At 42.9% G+C, this 21156-nt stretch overlaps 1 protein-coding gene across 2 annotated transcripts in view; it reads left to right on the top strand.

The window, feature by feature from the left end:
• Positions 1–21156, top strand: part of GLS (glutaminase) — a 1258313-nt gene that overhangs the window by 890939 nt on the left and 346218 nt on the right. The window lies entirely within an intron of this gene.

Here is a 21156-nt window from a genome sequence, read left to right as displayed (position 1 = left end):
AACTGTTATAGCAATATAGCGAATATTCAAAAAATCGAATATAGAGCAATTTAGCTAATATAGTGCTATAATCTTTGTCTAATAGTGGCAAGTTGAAAAATTCGCGATAAAAATTTGCGATGAAAATTCGCATATTACACAATCATTACCTTGCCGATTTTTTTCAAGAAAAAAATCGTGAATTTTCGAATATTCGACGAATATTCTAAAAAAAATTTGCAAAATATCGCGAATTCGAATATGACCCCTGCCGCTCATCACTATTTATTTAATGGACCACAAGTATTTTTTGATGGATAGGGGTTGGTCAGTGCACAATTAAAATGAACACCCACGTAAATCCTTATTCAAGGCAATCAGATAAATTAAAAATAAACAGGTTCAAAATGACGTGCTCGACCACTAGACACCCAGCAAGCAAGTTTGCCTTTAAGGGTTTCTGAACCCTGCAAAATTTTCGATGTTTCTGCATAGATTTTTCTTAAAACTACATCAGATTTTTACGCATATCCTTAAAGTAGATAAAGATAATCAAACAAATAAGTCAGAAATATTATACTTGGTCATTTGTCTATTGAGAAAAAGGGTCCAATTTCTCATGTCTGTAAATTGCTAAAGTATGTGAACCTTTGGATTAGCAGATAAATTGATGGTGAAATTAGTAAGGTTTTCAGTCAATGGGGTGACGATTAGTTGTGAGTAAGTGACTCGTTCTATTTAAAGAACAGGGATCTATCAAAGTCTGATGTTCACAATACATGTTTGTAGAAATGTATTAATGGCCCGAACAAAGGAGATTTCTGAGGACCTCAGAAGAAGAGTTATTGATGCTCATCGGACTGGAAAAAGTTACAAACCGTCCCTAAAGAGTTTGGATGCCACCAATCCACAAACATATAGGGGCACATTTATAAAGCCCTGCACTGGTGGTGGATCCGCCAAAGTTACACTGACGAGCAAAAGGGTAACAATGTTTTAAACTTTTGTCTTTCCGACTCCATATCTCACTACTACTGCTTCGAAAGTGAGACTACCATCATTTTATAGACAGTCATCTTGGCTATCTCATACATAAATTGGACTTGCAACTATTTAGCATAAGATTAGTTATGCAGATTATTTTCATGTAACTGCACTGTTAAAAAAAAAAAATTGGGGTGGAACAATCTTTTTCTCCTTGTATACTACAAATTGCAACCTGTTCTCACATTCCCAAATAGCTCAGTGTGTTAATAACCCACTTGAAATGTTACTGATTCAAAAGCGACAAAGAAGATTTCTCAAGAGGAGAGAAACAGCATCATCCAGCTAAGTAAGTAATGGGCTCTACTCACCTGCAATCACTTGGGGAGGCATGGATCATTCTGGAGCCAGACACTGAGTCCAAAACAAGGAAAGACGTCCAGCTTCCCATAAAAAAGTGATAGCCTTTATTCTTTAAAGAGGACCTTTCAGTGGTCCTAACATTACAATATTATTACCTGACAGGGTAGAGCTTTATCAGGAGATGTCAGGGTCCTTTTCACATTGGCTGCTCCGTTCCCCCATTCATTTTTGCTGCCCTGTATGCAGCATCAATACAGGGAGGAGATGGCGGGTTTCTCAATGGGTGTCTCCTCCCTGGCTGTGACGCTCTGAAGGAGACTCCCATTGAGAAACTTGGCCATCTCCTCCTCTCTGTACTGATGTTGCTAATTAACATACAAGGCAGCAAAAGTGAACGGGAGCACAGCGGGGGAACGTAGCAGCCAACGTGAAAAAGAAAAAGTGCCTTGACATCTCCTAATAAAGCCCTACACTTTCAGGTAATAATATTGTAATGTTAGGACCAGTAAAAGGTCCTCTTTAAAGCAATAAAATATCCAATGACACAGTACAGACACACAGCACTAGTGTCTACATGTTTCAAATCTTAAAATGTCTCCCTTACTTATGACAATGCTGTTGTAAACATTACATCCTTATATACCCTCAGCATCATCCAGCTCATCAATAGTGGTATCTCGGCCAAGAAAATTGCCAAAATGCAATATGTGAGTGCCATGACAGTTGGAAGAATACAAAATAAAGTCCATCCTTTCCAAAGACAAAAGGTTGACGTCCAGGCAAATATCAGCGTCAACAAGTCGATTCATCAAAAGGTCTATCAGTTCTGGCACGACAATCATGGAAGGGGCTTGTATGCTTTCTTAATTGCGAAATCACAGATGACCATGCAAGCACAGTGCAACGCGCATTACTCAAGTCTGGAATGATGGCCCAAAAAAAGATGAAGAAGCCTCAACTTCAATATCATCATAAGAAGCATCTGCTCGAGTTTGCAAAAAAGTACGAACAGTGGACAGTAGAAGATTGGAAACGGGTGATTTGGAGCGATGAGATGAAAGTCAGTAGACTAGGCTCTGATGGGTGCAAATGGGGCCTAATGGATCGACAAATTGAAAGAGCTGTCAGGTTCGGTGGAGGAAGCCTGATGATATGGGGTTGTTTCACAGCGAAAGGCTTTGTATACTTCATCAGGATCGGTGGTGGTCTCAATGCTGAGCTGTATGTTAGTATGCTACAAGATGAGTTACTTCATACACTCGAGTACTATGAGTTGGAAAAGGACGACATAATGTTCCAGCAGGACAATGACCCGAAGCATACGTCGAGATTGGTGAAAAAATTACTCGACGACAATGAAGCAGAGGAGCTGCATTGGCCCCCACAGTCCCCAGACCACAGCCCAATCGAACAATTGTGCGTAGAGTTGAAAAAAAAGCTGTATTCGTACCCAAGTGAGTCGACCAGTATGCACCAACATTAGGAATGTATACTAGAGACATGGTAACAGATTTTGGTCGAGACATGCTTCAAAGGGGATTTAAAAAATAGTATCAAAATAATAAAAATGTATAATTTTAGGAGCAAAACAGTAACAATGCATTTACATGACAAGAATCTGCATAACTAATCATATGATAAATTGTTGCAAGTCCAATTTATTTATGAGATAGCCAAGATTATAGTCTATAAAATGATGGTACTCTCACGTTCAGCACTGTAGTGGATGGTGAGATATGGAGCCTGAAATTCAAAACATTGTTACCCTTTAGCTCATCAGTGTATGTAGAGGTGCTGGCCTCTACATAACTTTGGTGGGTCTACCGCTGCTTCTAAATGTCTAACAGGTAGACTATTTTCTACACCTAAAACAGTCATAGAAAATTATAAATAAGATTGGTCTCCCAGCCAGTCCCTTACCCCACCCATGCCACGCCCACTTTTTTAGACCTGGTGTATTTCTAGTCATAGTTTATAAGGCTGACAAAAGACATCCGTCTATCCAGTTCAACCTGTTATCCTGCAAGTTGATCTAGAGGAAGGCAAAAAAAAAAAAAAGGTAGACGCCAATTTTCCTAACTTTAGGGGGGAAAAATTCCTTCCTGACTCCATTCAGGTGATCAAAATAACTCCCTGGATTAACAACCCATCTTGAGTAACTATAACCTGTAATATTATTACACTCCAGAAATACATCCAGGCCCCTCTTAAACTCTTTCAGTGAATTCACCATCACCAGCTCCTAAGGCGGAGAGTTCCATAGTCTAACTGCTCATACCGTAAAGAATCCTCTTCTATGTTTGTGTACAAACCTTCTTTCCTCCAGATGCAGAGAATGTCCCCTTGTCACAGTCCTGGGGATAAATAGATGATGGGAGAGATCTCTGTTCTGACACCTGAAATATTTATACGGTTATTAGATCTCCCCTTTGTCGTCTTTTTTCTATAGTAAATAACCCTAATTTTGATAATCTTTCTGGGTATTGTAGTCCACTCATTCCAGTTGTTACTTTAGTTGCCATCCTTTGAAACCTCTCCACCTCTGCTATGTCTGCCTTGTTCACAGGAGCCCAGAACTGTACACAGTACTCCATGTGTGGTCTGACTAGTGATTTATAAAGTGGCAAGACTATGTTCTCATCACGGGCATTTATGCCCCTTTTGATTCAACCAGTTATCTTATTGGCCTTGGCAGCAGCTGCCTGACATTGGTTTCTGCAGCTTAGTTTGCTGTCCACTAAAATTCCGAAGTCATTTTCCATGTCAGTGTTGCCCTTTACCAATTAGTATGTACTGGTGACATGTATTTTTCCTTCCCATGTGCATAACCTTACATCTGCCACTTCTCTGCCGAAGCCTTCAATCTATCCAGATCCCTCTGTATACTCCGTGTTAATTACTTTACATAGTTTAGTGTCATCTTCAAAAATGTTTATTTTACTGTGCAAGCCTTCTACAAGATCATTAATAAATATATTGAAGAGAATAGGGCCCAATACTGACCCCTGTGGTACCCCACTAGTGATAGTGACTCAATCTGAGTGTGTACCGTTAATAACATCCCTCTGTTTTCTATCACTGAGCCAGTTACCCACATGCAGAAATTTTCTCTCAGTCCAAGCATTCTCATTTTAAATACTAACCTTTTATGTGGTACAGTGTCAAATGCTTTGGAGAAGTCCAGATATACGACATAGATGCAGTGAAGTCTAGAACCTATTTGGTTTGACATGACCGATTCCTCTTGAAGCCATACTGATATGGCATTATTTGCTTATTTTCATTGATATATTCCAAAATAGCATCTCTTAGATAACCTTTAAACAGTTTACCCATGATAGATGTTAAACTTACCAGCCTATAGTTTCCGGGCTCTGTTTTTGGACCTTTTTTTTAATATTGGCACCACATTTGCTATGCGCCAATCCTGTCACTATAGTCCTTCAATATCAGAAAAAGGGTCTGGCTATGACATTACTTAATTTTCTTAGGATACGGTGGTGTATACCATCTGATCCTGGCAATTTGTCTATTTTCATATTTTTAAGATGCAGTTCCACTTCTTCCTGGGTCAGACAGGGCACTTTTAAGATTGAATTTACTTTTACATTCAATCCTCCTCCCTCCTTTTGACCTTATAATAGATGAAGAAGTCTCCAGGATTCTCTCTTCTTCTCAACCCACGACCTGTAGCAGTGATCCTATACTATTACACCTCCTCCAGTCCCTCTCCCCAACTGTCATTATTTACCTAACTAAAATTTTTAACCTCTCTCTCTTCTGTTTCTAACCTCCCCTTTATCTTTAAACTCCTTGAACGTTTTGTGTACTCTTGCTTAATAAGCTATCTCTCGGCAAACTCTCTTCCTGACCCTTACAATCTGCCTTTCGCCCTCTTCACTCTATAAAAACTGCCCCTAATAAAGTGTCTAACGATCTCCTGACAGCAAAAAGAAATTGTGATTTTTCTCTACTGATTCTTCTGGATCTCTCTGCAGCATTTGATACTGTAGACCATAAAGTCCTCCTCAACATGCTCCACTCAATTGGCCTTAAGGTCACTGCTTTCTCTTGGTTCACTTGCACTCTCTTGTCGTCTGCACTAGTGATGGACGAACATCTGCCGGGACGGTTCGCGAACGCGATCAAATGTTCGCGAACCGCAAGTTTGCGGCGGGTCCCATTCATTTTCATGGCAGGTGAACCGGAAAAACCTTATGCTCATATTTGCAGCCAAGAAATAATTACTAGAAGTGCACAAATAGTCCCACAACATGGACAGTGACATACCAGATGTATTATTTGAATTTGCGATCTCCATTTTTTTTTTTAACTCGTTTTATTGACGTTTAACAAGAAAGGCATGTTACATCATCAAAAAGAAAGGATTAATAAATCCAGGGTAAATCCCACGCAGGGGATACAGTGCTAGCTCAGTACTACATGACAGTTCTGCAATAAATCCGATACAGCGAAAAAGGTTTTCAAAGTCAAATAGCATCTGGAAGCTGCATGAAAGAGGAGACATTGCCTCAGTACACACGGTTAGCATAATATCATACATCAGCTACTGAGTACATGCAAGCATTATGTACAGTCAAAGGGGAGGCACACCATTCACCCCACACTTTGTCAAACTTTTGTGGACACTTCCTGTGAATAAAGACAACCTTTTCCATGCTAACAGCCTGATTAACCAGCGACTTCCATTGGCCTAACGTAGGTCATCCACCCATCTCAGGGCGATAGCTTTCCTGGCAAAGAATAAGGTTTCACTCAGAAGGATCCTGTGATGATGACCCCAAACCTCCTCATCTAGGATGCCGAGTATACAGCTTTTAGGGCATAGCGGCACTGCATTTGGGACTATAGCGGACAGTACTCCTACCACTGCTACCCAGAAGCTCTTCAGATATGTGCATTCCCACATGAGATGCCAAAAATCGGCCCCTTCCTGATGACATCTATGACACCTACTATGTGGCAGTCTACCCATTTTATGCAGCCGAACAGGCGTAAGATAACTTCTGTGCAGGATAAACAACTGAATCAGCCTATTAGTGATTGACGGGGAGACCCTCGTTGGAGACCGCAGCGCTTCAGTCCAATCTTCAGCCGATAGGGAAGGGATGGAATTCCTCCATTTCCCTTCAACAGCAAGGGGATTCATCAGCGTGCAATTATTAAGCAGATGCGTATAGAGCATCTCGAGCCCTGTACTCGAGCCCTGTGATCTAAGGACTCCTATCAGAGGATAATTAGAAATTTTGCGGCCACCTGCCCCAAACTGTGCCGTTAGCGCATGTCTCAATTGTAGATATCTAAAAAAGAGAGTGCGAGGCAATTCAAACTTCTCTTGCAGCTGAGAGAAGGAGCACAGACTACCCCCAGCATATAAATCACTCAATTTACTAACTCCCTGTGTCTTCCACCATCTAGCTCCCTCCAAATCTTTCAAGTGGGCAAACATGGGATTATCCTGTAGCGGGATGTCATCTGGGATATCATTAAACAACCGCATCTTCGCAGCAGTCCATACCTGATGGGCCATTCTATGAATGGGGAGCAAGCGCAAGGAAATAAAACGCGGTCCTTCCAAAACAGGCCACAGGGAGGATAATCCCAGATGCTCCCTAAGATAGTATTCTGCATTAGGCAAGTCAGACGTCTGAACCCAGGGAGATAGAAATTTCAGCTGCCCAGCTAGATAGTAAAGAAAGAAGTTGGGCAAAGCAGCGCCACCTTCTAGCTTGGGCGTCTCTAGGACTTGAAGGGACAGCTTCCGTCTGGATTCCCCCCATACAAATGTAGTCACTAATGAATGGATACGAGCAAAGAATCCCTGCGGTATCGGGGTGCACGCATGCGCCAGTAAATATAACCCTTTAGGCAAGAGAGTCATTTTGACCAGGTTTAATCTTCCCATAATACAGAGTGGTAAGGTCCTCCATGTCCTGAATTTATCTATGAACAGGGTCTCCAGAGGTGCAATATTTAGGGAATACGCCGACTGGGGGTCCCTAGTGATAACAACCCCTAGATATTTGAAAGAGTCTACAACTGGCAGATTACAATACTGAGGGGGCCACGTATGTGTCCATAAGGGCATGAGTGCTGATTTCGTCCAGTTTATGTGTAAACCCGAGAACTCTCCAAACTTGCCAATTATGTCGATTGCTCTAGGGAGTGTCGTCTCGGGTTCGTCCATAAAGAGAAGGAGATCATCCGCATAAAGTCTGACCTTGTCCTTTCTGTCGCCCATGGATATCCCTTTGAAGACCTGATCCTGCCTGACTCATAAAGCAAGGTGCTCTATAGCTATGGCGAACAAAAGTGGTGACAGGGGGCATCCCTGCCTAGTTCCCCTGTGAAGGCAAAAGGAATCAGATATTGACCCATTTACAAGTACGTTAGCTTTGGGGAGGTGGTACAGAATCTCTACCCACTCGATAAACCTAGGGCAAAAACATCGTAGCACTTCTAATAGGTATACCCACTCCACTGAGTCAAAGGCCTTGGCAGTATCCAGAGATGCCAGGGCCCAGCGCTTATCCCTTGCCACTCCCACCTGCGCTATGACCTGTGCCCTTCTGATGTTGCCAGACGTCGACCGTCCCGGTATGAACCCAGACTGATCTCTGTGTATAACTGTGGCTATCACCTTATTCAGTCTGGAGGCAAGCAATCTCGTGAGTATTTTATAATCCAAGTTCAGGAGTGATATCGGCCTATATGACCCACACTCCAAAGGGTCCTTGTCTGGCTTCAAAATCCCCACTATAGTGGCATCGTACATCGAATCCGGAAGTCTACGCCTTTGCTGTGCCGCCTGATAAATCTTAAGAAGTTCGGGCCCTAGTACATCAGTATATTTTTTGTAAACTTCTACTGGAATCCCGTCGGGGCCAGGTGCTTTACCAGTAGGCAGCTCCGTCATTGCCATCTGAATTTCCTCTAGTGAAATGTCAGCCTCCAATGAAATCCTATCCTCATCATTAAGTTGCGGATGTGTGACCTGCTGTAGATAAGCCCCTAACTCTCGAGCGGAGTATTGAGCCGCTGATCTGTAGAGATCCTGATAGAATCCCTTGAATCTGTCCAATATGTCACCAACTGATTCCACCACCTCCCCAGCTGTGTCCTTTATTCTAATAACCGGGGGAGACATACCGTTATTGCGCACAACATGGGCTAGCAGTTTACTTGCCTGGCTACCCGACTCAAAGTTCTGTTGTTTCAAAAAGAACAACTTGCGCTCGCTCTTTTTCCTGAGATGCGTTATATACAGCCTGCCTTTAAACATCCAGTCCTGCCTATTCGCATCAGTGGGATCAGACCTGAAGGAGTTCTCAGCTGCCTTACAACTACAGTGCAGTTCTAGTTCCTTGCGCGGCAGAGTCCTTTTTAATATAAGATATGGATGACTTAAGGCACCCCCTCAGATAAGCTTTTAACGTCTCCCAAAGCAACAGTCCGTCCGTCATCTCATCCTGCATTTCAAGGAACACCTGGAGTTGATCAGGGACTCTGTCATTAGAAGACATCAGAGACAACCAGAAGGGGTGCACACGCATCTTGACACTGTTTGATGCCATTATATAGAGTAAATTGAGCTAAAACCGGAGCATGATCCGAGGGTCCCTGTGATCCATATCCAATATTACCAAGGTCCGTGTATACTGCAGCATTGCCAAATATATAATCTATTCTGGACAGCGCGCCCCTGGCGGGGGTGAAGCAAGAGTATTCCCTCTGAAGGGGGTAACGCAGCAAAGTTCAGACGCAATTCTAGCTATATTAGTGTCACTATGAGTGTGATTACCCTCTCTCACCCCAGGGCGAAACCTGTCCAGATCCTCATGCATCACTAGGTTAAAATCTCCCATGCAGAGAAATTTGGCATTGGGATATTGCGCTACAAAACCCATCACCACCTGGAATATGGTTATAATAGCTGGGGGGGATTGTAGATATTAACTACAACATATGGAGCGCAGTTAATAAAAGCATACACCAGGACATATTGGCCTTCAGGATCCACAACTGAATGTTGGACCTCCCATCTGATATTCTTATGGACAAGCAAAGCAACCCCTCTAGAATGTGTAGACCCATACACGTTCAATGACCATTGAACCCAAGGTTTATTAATCCTGTTCCCTGTCTCTGGTGTCAAGTGGGTTTCTTGCAGACCCAGAATATGAGGGTCGTACTGCCTGATATGAGAGAATACAGAAATCCTTTTTCTCGGGCTATCCAAACCCCTCACATTCCATGACATAACCTTAAAGTCAGCCATTTCGACTTAGTGATCTAGTCTCCCTGCAATTCAGCCAGCCTCCTACATATAAACCCTGACTGCTTACATCGGACCGTCTCATGCACACCCCTCGTGATATCACATCATACTTTACATACCATGCCTTTAACAGTATGAACCATCTACAACATAATAATAAGATAACAAATAAGTGAATAACTCTATAGTCGGTGACATCTCTGTCATCCCGTGCCGTGGCTGATGTACCGGGGACCTGCATAGTACATTAGGGTAGTAAACCTATGCAGGTATCCGCTCAACACCATATCAATAAGACATCTCTGGTTATAGCAAATAGCAAAATCAAAACTAGGGAGGGGAGGGGGGCAAAGGGGATCAGACAACAAGGACAGGGAAAGAGAAATTAGGGGGACAACCACAGTCATAATGACATATGCATAGGAACGTCCTACAGGCATCGTTTCTGCAGCTGCATGCTTTGCAGGGCCGCTCCGTAGGCCGGACTAGGATACCAAAGTCTCAGGTGCCCAGGGAGACACAACATTACCACTCAGAAGACCTGCAGCTGTCCTGAAATCGAAATCCTCAGCGCGGTTCTAGACTGCTTGGCCTTTTGGAGATCCATTCTTCCGCCTCTTTAGGGTCCACAAGGAAGACCGTCTTCTCTCCATCTACCACCCTAAGGCGCGCTGGGTAAGCCATGGAGTACTGTAGATTCATATCACAGAGACGCCGCTTAATAGAGATGAAAGTGGCCCTCTTCTTTTGCAGCTCAGCCGAGAAGTCAGGAAACAATGATATATTCGCTCCATGTTTGATATCCTGCTTGTTTCTCGCTTGCCCCAAAATTAGATCTCTGTCCTTCCAATTAAGCATCCGCGCCAGCAAAGGCCTTGGGGGAGCCCCTGGGGGGAGGTTTGGCGGGAACTTGGTGTGCTCGCTCAACTGAGTAGGCGTCTGAAAATGGTGCATCAGGGAACTGTGCCTTGAACCAGAGTTCCAGGAAGGTAGCCGGATCTGAGCCCTCCGCTCTCTCAGGTAACCCCAGGATCCTGACGTTATTGCGCCTGGCCCTGTTCTCGAGGTCGTCGCACTTCTGCTGCCACAGGCCGACGGACCTCTCCACAGCCTGCACTCTGCTTGCCAGTGGCCTGGTAAAGTCCTCCAGAGCTGAGACTCTGTCCTCCGTGTGGCGCACTCGCTCTCTGAGCTGCTGCACATCTTGCCTGAGCAGGCCCAAGTCCACCTTCACCTCCTCAATCTTGCAGGTAAGGGATGTCTGACAGGTGGAAATTGCAGTGAGGAGCTGATGAGAGACAGTCTTAACCCCTTAGGGACACAGCCTTTTTACACCTTAGGACCAGGCCATTTTTTGAAAATCTGACCAGTGTCACTTTAAGTGATGATAACTTTAAAACGCTTTGACTTATCCAGGCCATTCTGAGATTGTTTTTTCGTCACATATTGTACTTCATGACACTGGTAAAATAAAGTTAAAAAAAATATTTTTTTTTTGCATAAAAAATGTCAAATTTACCAAAAATTGGGAAAAATTAGCAAATTTCAAAGTTTCAGTTTCTCTACTTCTGTAATACATAGTAATACCCTTAAAAATTGTGATGACTTTACATTACCCATATGTCTACTTCATGTTTGAATTATTTTGGGAATGATATTTTATTTTTTGGGGATGTTACAAGGCTTAGAAGTTTAGAAGCAAATCTTGAAATTTTTCAGAAATTTACAAAAACCAAATTTTTAGGGACCACTACAGCTCTGAAGTCACTTTGCGAGGCTTACATAATAGAAACCACCCAAAAATGACCCCATTCTATAAACTACACCCCTCAAGGTATTCAAAACTGATTTTACAAACTTTGTTAACCTTTTATGTGTTGCACAAGAGTTATTGGCAAATGGGGATGAAATTTGAGAATTTCATTTTATTGCCTAATTTTCCATTTTAACCAATTTTTTCCACTAACAAAGCAAGGGTTAACAGCCAAACAAGACTGTATCTTTATTGCCCTGACTCTGCCGTTTACAGAAACACGCCATATGTGGCCGTAAACTACTGTACGGCCACACAGCGGGGCGTAGAGTGAAAGGTGCGCCGTTTGGTTTTTGGAAGGCAGGTTTTGCTGGACTGGTTTTTTGACACCATGTCCCATTTGAAGCCCCCTGATGCACCCCTAGAGTAGAAACTCCATAAAAGTGACCCCATCTAAGAAACTACACCCCTCAAGGTATTCAAAACTGATTTTACAAACTTTGTTAACCCTTTAGGTGTTGCACAAGATTTAATGGAAAATAGAGATACAATTTCAAAATTTCACTTTTTTGGCAGATTTTCCATTTTAATTTTTTTTTTCCAGTTACAAAGCAAGGGTTAACAGCCAAACAAAACTCATTATTCATGGCCCTAATTCTGTAGTTTACAGAAACACCCCATATGTGGTCGTAAACCGCTGTACGGTCACACGGCAGGGCGCAGAAGGAAAGGAATGCCATACGGTTTTTGGAAGGCAGATTTTGCTGGACTGGTTTTTTTGACACCATGTCCCATTTGAAGCCCCCTGATGCACCCCTAGAGTAGAAACTCCCAAAAAGTGACCCCATTTTAGAAACTACGGGATAGGGTGGCAGTTTTGTTGGTACAAGTTTAGGGTACATATGATTTTTGGTTGCTCTATATTACACTTTTTGTGCGGCAAGGTAACAAGAAATTGCTTTTTTGGCACCGTTTTTTTTTTTGTTATTTACACCATTCATCTGACAGGTTAGATCATGTGGTAATTTTATAGAGCAGGTTGTCACGGACGCGGTGATACCCAATATGTATACAATTTTTTTTATTTATGTACGTTTTACACAATAATTTCATTTTTAAAACAAAAAAATGTTTTAGTGTCTCCATAGTCTAAGAGCCATAGTTTTTTACATTTTTGGGCGATTATCTTATGTAGGGTCTCATTTTTTGTGGGATGAGATGACGGTTTGATTGGCACTATTTTGGGGTGCACATGACTTTTTGATTGCTTGCTATTACACTTTTTGTGACGGAAGATGACAAAAAATGGCTTTTTTTACACCGTTTTTATTTTTATTTTTTTACGGTGGTCATCTGAGGGGTTAGGTCATGTGATATTTTTATAGAGCCGGTCAATACGGACGCGGCGATACCTAATATGTATACTTTTTTTTTATTTATGTAAGTTTTACACAATGATTTCATTTTTGAAACAAAAGAAATCATGTTTTAGTGTTTCCATAGTCTAAGAGCCATAACTTTTTCAGTTTTTGGGCGATTATCATGGGTAGGGTATGATTTTTGCGGGATGAGATAACGGTTTGATTGTTACAATTTTGGCGTAGATGCGACTTTTTTGATCACTTTTATTACCTTTTTTGAGAAGTAAGGTGGGCAAAATTCCAATTTCATCATAGTTTTTAATTTTTTATTTTTATGGTGTTCACCGTTCGGGTAAAGTAACATTACCGTTTTATAGATCAGGTCGTTACGGACGCGGCGATACCAAACATGTGTAGGGAATTTTATTTTTTTCATTTTTAATCAGTGATAAATGTGTTTTTTGATTTTTACTTTATTTTTCACTTTTTTCACTTTTTTTTGACCCAGACCCACTTGGTTCTTGAAGATCCAGTGGGTCTGATGTCTGCATAATACAGTACAGTACAATATATATTGTACTGTACTGTATTTTACTTACACTTTGTCTGAACAGATCTATGCTTTCAGCACAGATCTGTTCAGAACCATGGACAGCAGGACGCCTGAGAAGGCGTCCTGTTGCCATGGGAACCTTCCCCGTCTGCTCAGTAGTGGCCAGAACTGCGCAGACGGGGAAGGGTAAGGACGGGGCTCTGGGGGGCTGCCTGGAAGCTCTCTCCCTCTCCATTCGGGGGACTGCAAAGGCACAGCAGCCCCCCGATCGGAGAGGGAGGGAGCTCCCTCTTACTGTTAACCTTTTCCATACAGCGGTCCGTACGGACCGCTGTATGGAAAGGGTTAAACGGCTGACATCGCATCACCGATGTCAGCCGTTTATACCAGGGTGCCAGCAATGTGCTGGCACCCTGGTATACCCACTAGACGCCAACGATTACGCAATGGGAGGCGGGCGGGGGATCGCGATCCCGCCTACTGCACCTCCCGCACCGCCCGCAACCCTCCCCCTGCACCTCCCACCGTGCTCGAACAACTCAGGGGTGCAGGGGGGAGGGATACAGGAAAAAAAAATTAATCCTAAAGTTTCTGATCGCCGCGGTCAGGGACCGCGGGGATCAGAAACTGCAGAAATCGCAGCAAACCGCAGGTCTGAATTGACCTGCGGTTTGCCGCGATCGCCGACATGGGAGGGTCACGGGACCCCCCCGCGCATTTAGCCTAGGTGCCTGCTCAATGATTTGAGCAGGCGCCGGGTTCCGATCACTGCCAGCCGCACGGCAGTGATCGAAAATGCACAGGGCGTACATGTACGCCCTGTGTCCTTAAGTACCAGGGCACAAGGGCGTACCTGTACGCCCTGTGTCCTTAAGGGGTTAAGGGTTACGTCCGGCTCTTCCGCTCCCTCCACTTCTGTCTGCAGCGCTGCCTGACCTCTTGTCACCGCCGCCCCTGTGGCGTAGCAGGACCAGCGGCGCCATTTTGGGGCTCTATTCTTTGAGCTTTTCAGCCGCCGATTGCGCCTTGCTGGGGCCCATTTCTGTCCTCCCAGGTCTTCTCTTCTTCCTCTGCACCTGCCACTCGTCTTTCTGTGCAGCCAGTATGTCAGGATGTTGAAGGATTTAGATCGGGGTACGGAGCAGAGCTCAAGTGCGTGCGCTCATGTCGGCAGTTAGCCACGCCCCCCGCGATCTCCATTTTTTATTTTTTTTTCAATGCGAAATATCGGCAATATAATTTTCCAGAACCTTACCCTATATAAAAATGGCCCTAGTAAGCCCCTAGCCCCTAGGCCCCTGACTTCCAGGTGATAACTATATAGATCTATGTGTTTTTGACTCATTATAAAAGTATAAGTATATCGCACCCCCCTGTGTATCACACATATAGATAGCACACCTATACTAGTCCTTAAAAAGACTTTTGTGGCCCTATTAGCTAGCGTTTGGTGTCCCTAACAGCCTGTCCCTGCTCCACACAGCAACCTCTCCCTACACTGGCAAAACACTGAATGTAAAATGGCAGCCAGATCTGATTTATTTATAAGGTAGGGGGTATGTCCATGTGCTGAAAAGTCTCAATTGGCTGTTCTGTACCACCTGATGGATGTGTCATGGGTCAAAGTTCTTTATAATGTAAAAGAATATGGCGTGCTCGAATTTCTCCATATGTTCGGCGAATCGCGAACAGGCAAAGTTCGCCATGAAACGACCATCGGGCGAACCGCAAGGCCATCTTTAGTCTGCACCTCAGAAATATTGCCAGAATCCACCCTTTTCTTACGGTGAAAATAGCAAAAACTCTTGTTGTTGCCTTGATTCATTCTCATCATGACTACTGCAACTCATTACTAGTCGGTCTCCCTTTCAATAATTTCTCCCCTCTTCAGTCTATTCTAAATGCTGCAGCCAGGCTCATCTATCTATCCAGCCGCTACACTGATGCTACTAGCCTGTGCCAGTCACTTCACTGGTTGCCCATCCACCACAGATTACAATTTAAACTTCTCACCCGCAAAGCTCTCCACAGTGCTGCACATCCATACATCTCCTCCCTCATTTCTGTCTACCACCCTACTCGTGCTCTCTGTTCTGTTAGTGACCTAAGATTAACATACCTCTCACTCCCATCTTCAAGACTTTTCTCCAGCTGCACCTACTCTGGAATACTTTGCCCCGGAATATCAGGTCACTTCTCAACTTCTCCACCTTCAAATGTGCCTTAAAAGCACATCTTTTCAGGCAGGCTTATCAAGCTACCTAAAATCACTATTCCCTGAGTAAACCTCTCCCCCACCATCTCCTCTGGCCTGAACTAGATCCTCTAACAGTCCCAAACCGGAAGCAGATTGGTTTTTACCAATGCTTTCAGTTTTTCAGTTCAATAATGGCTTGATACTACTTATCACAATCAACTATCTTCTGTGTCACCCCCAATTCCTCATAGATTGTAAACTCTTGCGAGCAGGGCCCTGACTCCTAGTGTTTCAGTTGTATATTAGTCAGTTACTTTTGTTTTGTATGGGTGTCAGAATATGTTGATGCAAAAAAAAATGTTGAGAGTTTTGTATGTTTTTATAAGTATTACAACATAATAAAAACTATAAAAATTTGTTAAGGGGTATCACTGTAATCGTACTAACTATCAGAATGAAGTTAACATTTCATTTTTACTACATAAAATAATGGCAGAATTGCATTTCTTTTCTAATTCCACACCATTTAGAAATTTCCAGCTTTCCACTACAACACATGCAGTACTAGATGACGCCAATAGAAAGTACAACTTGTCACAAGTGCAGTGAAACAGTGTCAGGCAAAATTTCCATTCTAATCCAAATTTCTAATCTAATAGATAAGAGGTCCCAGGCACTCTCAGCTGCGGACCGCAAATGCACACCATCAATGTACACTTCGTCTGAGGATAAGGACCCATTGAATTCAATGGGTCTGTGATCCGCAAGAGATGTTCTGCACCTCAAAAAAATAGGACATGTTCTATTTTTTTTTTGCTGGTGCAAAAGCACAGACCGAAATCCCACAGAAGCACTTTGTAGCGCTTTCCATGGGCTTCCGATACGTGCCTCTGCTCCGTATCTTTAGGGTTACGGACCCATTCATGTCAATGGGACCACATCTGTGATACAGAGTGCACACAACTAGTGCCCTTATATTGAGGATGTGCTGTTTGTGGTCCACATTACGGGCATGGGGCACACATGCTTGTGAGCATGAGCCCTAATTAAGAAAGTGGAACTTATAGATCCATTTGTTACCTCAAAAGATCACAAACCAAAATAAAGAAGCTCAATACTTGTCCATTGGGTGGAAGCCAGAAAAGAACCTAGGTCAAATATCCTAAAGTCAAACCTTTAAAGAAAACACAGGGCTTCTCAATTATTGAAAAAAAAATGCAGGGGCTGACAGCTAGGTGATGGCGCTCCTTGACGCGCGTTTCGCGTATGTTCGCTTCCTCAGGAGGAGCGTCGAGGAGCGCGTCCTGAGGAAGCGAACATACTCGAAACGTGTCAGTCCCTGCATTTTTGGTATGTTCCCCTCTATTTTAGTCGCACCCCATGGCTAGCAGACTTGATAGGTTCCGGCCATGTTAGTATTGCCTTGATTTTTTCTGGGGCACATACATTTCTGTATTCATATTCCAAATACATGACCTATCATACATAGTGGGACGTTGTTCTAACACCTATTGGTCATTGGCTGATATAACTGTTGATAACTATTGCGACAGGGTTGTCAGCATGGTGGTGTGCAACTGTGGTTAGTCCCTGCTTGTGTACACATATGTACTGTGAAATAATGTTAATTTTAAAAAGATATTAATAAACTAGATATTTTATTATCCATAATTGGTGTGTTAACACTCCTCTTTTGTTGTGTTACATTGTATGCCTTGGGAGTGTACCATTTAATTGAGACCATTGGTTATTCATGTCAAGAGAGATGTCTAATGATCCGACCCTTTTGAGGATCTAGCAGCATAAGGACAAAAAAACACTTAATTTAGTTGTTCCTGAAGTCCATTGTCTTTAATATGAATATAGAGCCTCTTTACAGCATTGAAAATGTATTCAGCATAGAGAACGGAAGAAAAGAGGATAATGATTTGGCAAATATTTTTCATGAGTTAGTAGAATTAATGGAACAAGGGGTTAAGACTACATGGGATAGTATAACGCTAAAGAAATGTCTGGAGGAAGAGAAAATACTGAAAGGTTTAACCCTTTCAAGGCTGGGTTTTTTCTTTTTCTTTTTTTTTTTTTACTCCCAGTCTTCCCAAAGCCATAACTTTTTAATTTTTTAATTCACATAGATGTATAATGGCTTGGTTTTTTTGCGGGACAAGATGCACTTTCTAATTATAACTTTTACGGTTGCATACTGTGGTGAAACCAACCTCGCCACTGGGTTTTGGAGGGGCCTGGCCTCTTGCCCCAGGATTATGGGCCCTCTCATCAGCCAGGCCTCCTTTGTTCACAAAGGACTTGGACTAACTTGAACCCCTGGTATAATTTGTGCCATTTTGAGATGTTAAAAGTCTATGTGTATTGAAAAGGGTGGGACATTGTACAAACCGGATTCCCAAAAAGTTGGGACACTAAACAAATTGTGAATAAAAACTGAATGCAATGATGTGGAGATGGCAAATGTCAATATTTTATTTGTAATAGAACGTAGATGACAGATCAAACGTTTAATCCGAGTAAATGTATCATTTTAAAGGAAAAATACGTTGATTCAACTTTTCACTGTGTCAACAAATCCCCAAAAAGTTGGGACAAGTAGCAATAAGAGGCTGGAAAAAGTAAATTTGAGCATAACGAAGAGCTGGAAGACCAATTAACACTAATTAGGTCAATTGGCAACATGATTGGGTATAAAAAGAGCTTTTCAGAGTGGCAGTGTCTCTCAGAAGCCAAGATGGGTAGAGGATCACCAATTCCCACAATGTTGCGCAGAAAGATAGTGGCGCAATATCAGAAAGGTGTTACCCAGCGAAAAATTGCAAAGACTTTGCATCTATCATCATCAACTGTGCATAACATCATCCGTAGATTCAGAGAATCTGGAACAATCTCTGTGCGTAAGGGGCAAGGCCGTAAAACCATACTGGATGCCCGTGATCTCCGGGCCCTTAAACGACACTGCACCACAAACAGGAATGCTACTGTAAAGGAAATCACAGAATGGGCTCAGGAATACTTCCAGAAACCATTGTCAGTGAACACAATCCACCGTGCCATCCGCCATTGCCAGCTGAAACTCTACAGTGCAAAGAAGAAGCCATTTCTAAGCAAGATCCACAAGCTCAGGCGTTTTCACTGGGTCAGGGATCATTTAAAATGGAGTGTGGCAAAATGGAAGACTGTTCTGTGGTCAGACGAGTCACAATTCGAAGTTCTTTTTAGAAATCTGGGACGCCATGTCATCCGGACCAAAGAGGACAAGGACAACCCAAGTTGTTATCAACGCTCAGTTCAGAAGCCTGCATCTCTGATGGTATGGGGTTGCATGAGTGCATGTGGCATGGGCAGCTTGCATGTCTGGAAAGGCACCATCAATGCAGAAAAATATATTCAGGTTCTAGAACAACATATGCTCTCATCCAGACATCATCTCTTTCAGGGAAGACCCTGCATTTTTCAACAAGATAATGCCAGACCACAATCTGCATCAATCACAACATCATGGCTGTGTCGGAGAAGGATCCGGGTACTGAAATGGCCAGTCTGCAGTCCAGATCTTTCACCTATAGAGAACATTTGGCGCATCATAAAGAGGAAGGTGTAACAAAGAAGGCCCAAGACGATTGAACAGTTAGAGGCCTGTATTAGACAAGAATGGGAGAGCATTCCTATTTCTAAACTTGAGAAACTGGTCTCCTCGGTCCCCAGACGTCTGTTGAGTGTTGTAAGAAGAAGGGGAGATGCCACACAGTGGTGAAAATGGCCTTGTCCCAACTTTTTTGGGATTTGTTGACACCATGAAATTCTGATTCAACATATTTTTCCCTTAAAATGGTACATTTTCTCAGTTTAAACTTTTGTTCCATGATTTATGTTCTATTCTGAATAAAATATTAGAAGTTGGCACCTCCACATCATTGCATTCAGTTTTTATTCACAATTTGTATAGTGTCCCAACTTTTTTGGAATCCGGTTTGTATACGTTGAGTAGGGAGGTCTGTTCCATTGTCTCTCTGTGTGTATTGGCGATGTCCTTTGTCCTGAGAGATAACTGAATTACTTCTCGGTTCTCTCCAGGACAGAGGATATTGTGTATTCGCCTGCCTGTGATGATTGCATCAACCCAGTGTGAGGTAATTATATCACGAGCAGAGGGGAGGATTTTGTGTGGGAGTGTCGGAGTGTATTGTACGTGGTAATTGGCTGTTTTTACAAAACCCTGTGGGTGGTAACCTTGTTGGAAGATGTGTATAAAATGCTTGTGTGTTAAAATAAAGAGGCTGCTTTATACCTTCATTAAATTTTGGCTCATGTTTGGGGAATGCGATAACTACACTTTTGGGGATTGCTATATCACAATACTCCCCTGAGTATAAGCTCTTGTATGAGCTTGTTCATGGTTCCTGCTCTCTGGAAGTAGGAGAGGTTCACCCACTGGAAGCTGAAGCCCGGTCTTGGGTCCAGCGTGGGTGGAGGACGGTGAGACCCCAACCAAGCTGCAGCGGTTCATGGGGTCTGCAGTGCGTACGGTGTCAAGTGGAGTGCTTGGAGTCCTCAGAAAGCACTAGGAGCATCTATCGACGGAGGTACCCGGTCGGGGTGCCAGGAGATCCGTTACACATACAATGTGGTGGGAAGCGGGAGAATTCCAAATGTGGTGAAATTATTTTTTTTAAAAAACATTCCACCACAGTTTTATTTTATTTTTTTTTGTTTTGTTTTTTACACTGTTTGGTATGCGGTAAAAGAAGATTGGATATGTCCCTTCTTCCACCGTACACGAACCCGATGATTCGCGTCCTGCTGGTTGCTCACACTAAAAAGTGTACCCTAACCGGTCTCATCTGCTTGCACTATGAAGCGTACACAGACTGGGCACCAACCTGCTTGCACTAAGAAGCGTACACAGGTTGAGCTCCTTGGGTACCTATGGATATCACAGAGAGGTGTTGTTCAATTATTTTTATTGAAGATAACAATATAATATATATTGAAACAACATAAATTGCTTTTCATTATTGCCACTCAATACAATATCCAAATATAGTTAGACCAATACAATTGGTAAGGAAAAAGATCATATTTGATAAATTGGAAAACCATATTCAGCTAGCATGAATAAGCACTAAATTGACAACGGACATAAAGACAAAGGAGAGAGTGAGAGGAAAGAGAAAGAAAAAAGAAAAGGGGGGACTTATTATTTATATAAAAATATTTAAATAAAAGGGGAAAGGTATACCATTTGAAATTTCAGTAGCCATAAAGCATTTATGTGTGTCATGGTCTTACCTTCTTGCTGTTCTCCTTCGTTTGACATGTGCTGGCGGCCATCTTGGTTTCTGGGTTTCTTGTAGCCTCCCACCCGGCGGCTTCTCCTTCCCACTGGGAGGAGCTGGATGCCTAGCTCATATATATAGGAGGTCTGTGGCTTCAGTTCCTTGCTTGGTCCTCCTGTGTTCACATGCTTCTAAGACTGCTGCTGCTTCTGGTTCCTGATCCTGGCTTCGTCTGACTACCCTGCTGGTTCCTGATCCAGGCTTCGTCTGACTACCCTGCTGGTTCCTAATCCAGGCTTCGTCTGATTACCCTCCTGGTTCCTGACCTCTGGCTTCGCAAGACCCTGCTTCGGTTTAGCCATCCGTTTGGACTTTTGCC

This window comes from Bufo gargarizans, chromosome 8 (genome assembly GCF_014858855.1).
Source record: "Bufo gargarizans isolate SCDJY-AF-19 chromosome 8, ASM1485885v1, whole genome shotgun sequence".
NCBI classification, from domain to species: Eukaryota; Metazoa; Chordata; class Amphibia; order Anura; family Bufonidae; genus Bufo; species Bufo gargarizans.
The sequence above is the reverse complement of the archived record's forward strand: the minus strand, read 5'-3'. Positions and strand labels throughout refer to the sequence as shown.